This window comes from Merops nubicus, unplaced genomic scaffold (genome assembly GCF_000691845.1).
Source record: "Merops nubicus isolate BGI_N331 unplaced genomic scaffold, ASM69184v1 scaffold2600, whole genome shotgun sequence".
NCBI classification, from domain to species: domain Eukaryota; kingdom Metazoa; phylum Chordata; class Aves; order Coraciiformes; family Meropidae; genus Merops; species Merops nubicus.
Window position 1 is genome coordinate 42,735 of NW_008580679.1, and position 4,767 is coordinate 47,501.

Sequence of the window (4,767 nt, forward strand, 5' to 3'; positions counted from 1 at the left end):
CAGCCAAGGCAGCTCTTGCAGCCAGAGCTGCATTGGTGGCTCAGTCTCTCCTGCCCTCCCGTTCCTTTCACCCAAGTGACTGGCGTAGGAGGAGAGGAGAAGAAAATAGAATCCTGTCTAAGAAGGTTTTGGTGACCCTGTCCTTGCTGAGGTTATTCTGGGAATCAGGCTGAAATGAGACATGTTCTAGTTTTTCCTCACTTGTGACACAGCATGTGACCCATAACGTTTTTACCAAATCTGGGAGAACTGTGTGTGCAGAGGAGGAGGAGATGCAGGATGAGAAGGCCATGAAATGCAGGAAAGCTTATCTCAATCTCCCTGGTGTTTTGTGCAGGATGAACAAGACTTGCAAGTCTAGTGCCTTTTTCTGGTATATACAGAGGACTGTTGTTAAGAAAGAAAAGACCACCAGGTGCCAGTGTGTGTTTTGTGCCAGGCAGTCTTGGCTACACGTGCCTTTCTGCCCAGACCAAGCAGCAAATGCTGGATGTGGCTGAGGGGGATTGGGCCTGGGAGAAGGGCTGAGGTGCAGGTGACAACCTGAGGAATCCTATGCAACCACAGCCCAGGGACAGATGCAGCTGAGGGGCTCTCATGGCCCTTCGAAAGAGGCCAGGGTAGTAAGCTGTGCCATCTTCACCTTCACAGCTGCATTCACAAGGGCAGTAAGATGGACGGGCTTGGACAGACAGCTCCTTCTGCAGTGCACGGCTTGACTGAGTATCTCTGTGTGGGAGATAGCATCTTGGATGGGAGGCCATACATGTTTTGTGGTCAGGGTATCACAGAGATAGGGCTGTGGGAGCTGAGGGAAACCAGCTTGACTCAGAGAACCATGAAAGTCCATGGGGACAGTGTTAGGATCTGTGTCATGTGCAGACCCCAGGGTTTTGCTAAGAAATAGCTCTGAACTTCAAAGGTCACCAAGTAGCTGAGACAAGATCTCTTTGAGATGCCACATGTTTGGAGACAGCAACAATATATTTTCTTACAAGGACTCCCTCACCTGCCCAAATAGTATTTAAGGTTGGGTCAACTATTACTTCTCGAGTGCTTTACTGGCATCTGACCTTACACTAGCATAGCTGTAGCCTGGAGTTACAGTTCTTTAAGGCACTTGTTTTGGAGCTAAGGACGTGCTGTCAGACTACATGACATCAGTGTGCTCCCCGTAGTGGGTTATTCACATGTGGATTAAGAGTGACACAACTTGGGGCTTCAACTTCTCCTACACCAAGGGCTCTTACTGTGGTCTTTCTGTTAGCTTCTAAGCTGGAGCTTCTCTGTGAGTGAAGGCCACTCCTCCATTCCCCAGAGCTAAGTACCTAGCTGGTTAAAGATGTGCCAGCCAGGGGAGGCGTGCATGGCTTTTAAGACAGTATTTAGCTTAGAAGGAACTTTGTCCCTCTCTCTAACTCTGCTGAGAGGATATGTGCTGGGTTGGACTGCTAAAACATGAGTGGTTAGTGTTAACAACTTCTTTTTGGAAGGGTTTATTTTATTTATTTACTGTGGAAAATTTGCAGGATTATGGACTGGTTTCTAATCATTGGCCATCAAAACACCCTGTTTTGCAGTACTGGAGGAATTTCCAAGAAAATTTTAGATTTGTCTATGTACACACATCTTCATTCAGCTGAAGTGGAAATTTATATGAAGGAGAAAAACCCCTACCTCTAGGTAAGATGTAGCAACAAGAATACAGAGCAGCGCAATTCCTTTGCTTTCTCTACCTGAATGAGAACTGTGCAGCATAAGCCTGTGGAAAATGCTGACAGCAATAATGTGTTATTCATTTGATTTATACTTCCCCGGGAAATTCTCTGAAGATGTACCAACTCCACAAACAATTTGTAGAAGCCCTGAAGTACAAGCATTGGTACGTACAATTAGAGGCAATCGTTGTGGTCAGTAGCAAGTTGTGCAACGTTACTAGTGAAGTTTTAGTAGAGGGAGGCTTACTGCAGATGGACATATGTCAGACTGGTCAGTTGTGAGCTTACAAGCACAGCTGAGGCATTTCCAACAGGATATTTACCAATTGTTAACATCCTGTTTATGAAAACCCTGTAAACAATAGAAGGCCACGGCCCAAAGGCTCTGACCTTATTTAGATCTGCGTAAAAGGCGATTCCAACATTTGCAATTTAGTCAGCAGCTCTGATGGTACGTGACACGGTCATCAAAGTTGCCCCAATGCCATCAAACGCTCACAGCAGCGCACAGCCCGTTGCATAAGAACGCTCTAGGAGAGAGCGGAAAGAGACTTGCTCAGGGACCTCTTTCTTTTAGTTTAGTTAACCTGTGTGCCCTTTAAAGTGCTTGGTTTGGAACGATGGGTAATTAGCTTTGTGTACAGCAGCCCTCCCCGGAAATCCTTTTCCTGGTTCCCGAAGGGCAGCATTAAGAGAAGAGAATGGGAGAAGGATTGAGAAGCTGTGATGGGAGACCAAAGAGCGCCTCTGGCCTGTGTCACCTGAGACAGGCCGTCTCCTGCGGTAGCAGGCCGGTCTTTGTCTTGGCAGGTGTCAGGCTGCTCGTGTGCTCCGTTTGGGCAGGGTTGATTAAGCTGGACCGTGAGTGTGTTAGGTGTGAAGGGGTGACCTCTGCTGCAGGCATGCTGCAAGTCAGTGGCCAAAAGTGCCTCATCCTGCGCATCTGGTGTGCAGCCTGTACTTGGACTCGTACAAAAAGGTAGTTTTCAGGGTTGCCTGTTTCTTCTGATAGTCCTGCAGAGAGACTGTTGCTATTGAGGAGTTTAACTGGATTCAGAGACCAAACTTGTGCTTGGCAGCTTTGGCTAATTAACCCTTCTCCACAGCCCTTTTTCTCCATGTGTGAAAGGCAGTGAGCCCAGCTGCAAAAGCATTGATCAAGAGCTACCAGCCTTAGCTTAGTGTTGTTCTTAATTTAATAACCGACACCAATCTAATTAAACCCAGCCCTGGCCTTTGTCCTGTCCCACTTGATTTACATGCTTGTGTTTTGAGTGTCATAAAGGAAACCTCCTGCACCTCTTAAATAACATGAAGCTGCAGAAATGAGGATGAGGGGGTGGATGTGTCCTATACCATGCAGAGGAGTTATCTGAGAAGTACCACAGCCAGCTGACCAGCTGCTGGCACCTCTCCTCCAGGACATCCAGCTGCAGATTCCTCTCACCTCATGTGCCGTGCACATAGTGGGTGACCAGCACCCTCCCTACCCATGGGTGGAGAGGCAAGGATGAGTTCCTGACAGGAGTTGGCCTTTGCCTCTCCTGGGCCCTTGGGCAAGCCCGCAAGTCCTTGCTGAGAGAGGAAAGAAGCACACAGGGTCTGAACATTGGAGGGTTTTTTTGTTCGTTTTTCAGTCAGGGAGGAGTCTGCACTGCACTCCTGAGATGGGCTGGGGAACAACCAGCTCTGAGCAGAAAACTGAAGTCTGTCTCTGTTTCCGATGGCTGAGATCAGCCAGACCTGCAGGTGTGGGAGGAAAAAACAACACTGCAGGTAAATGGTTTCCTCTTGTGCTGGAGCTGTCTGCTCTGCCCCTCTCAGACCCATAGAGGTCCACAGTCTTTCCCTGGGGCTTCCTGTTGATATCTGGTCCGTGGCTAAGCTGACTAATCCATTTCTTCAGTCTGTGACCTAGCAAAGGTGTCTAGGGAGGCTTGGATGCCTGAGGTGATGTTCAGGCCAGGGATGGGAGGAGAAGGTGACTAGAAGATGATTTCGCATCATTTTGGTCATTCCCCAACCAAACCCCAGAGGTTTCCGCATTCCGCGTGACTCATGCTTGGCTTTCAGGAGTTGGTGGCATTAAATTCACTGGAGATCAAAGAACATGGAATTTTATAGCAGGTTTGGCCCAGACAGGGAAAACAGAGAATGGGAACATCTTGTTGAGTGTTGTGACTCCAAAGTATTCCCGATGGCCTTCTTTCCCTTCTAGCTGTGTCTCAGACAGAGATTATGGTGTGAAGAGCCTGGCTTGAAGCCGATGTGAGGTGGAGGGAGTTCTGGGGCTTATTTTTGCTCCAGTTGTAAGGCAGTTTCATCGTGGACCACAGTGTCCTAGTTTGAAATATGACAGTAGTGATGAATTGGGGATCTGTGTTTATAGGTTCCCTGGGGCAGGCTGTCTCATCACCTCCACATGACAACAGCCGGAACAATAAGAACAATAAAGGCCTGATCCCGACAGGTTTGGTTTTTTTTCCCTCACTTCAGTAATACTAATGATTAGCAGTAATTATCAGAACAGTAATGGGAGTGTCCCATGATGCTCATGGATGGGGGAATTCCACTAAGTGCATCTGCTGCCATGTAGCACTTGTTACCAGGCCAAACAAATACACCATGGACCCGTGCCTCTCTCCTAGATTTGGTTTCAGCTGGCTAAGCTGGTTTCGGGCGAACTGCTGTTTACTCCCTCATTCCTAATGACACATCCCTGGTGGTGAGGGTGCCCTGGTGCCCCATGCACATGACTGAGGTGCAGGTGACGGTCACCACTTGGTCGCAGCCAAAATATGGAGTGTGGAGATGGCCCAAGTCCCATTTGCAGCATGGGCCTGGAGCGCAGGGCGAGTCACAGCTCAGTGCCGCCACTCCCAACACAGCCGGCCGAGTGCTGGAGTTGTGAGCCTGGGAAGCAGCCTGCAAGCCAGCCTGTCCTCTGCTCCTGCCCCGCTTTCATCCCCTCGCCCTCTGCCACAGGGATGGAAGCCGCTGTAGCTGGGGCCTGCTACTTGCCGAGGTTCCCAGATGGAGCAGGTGGGAG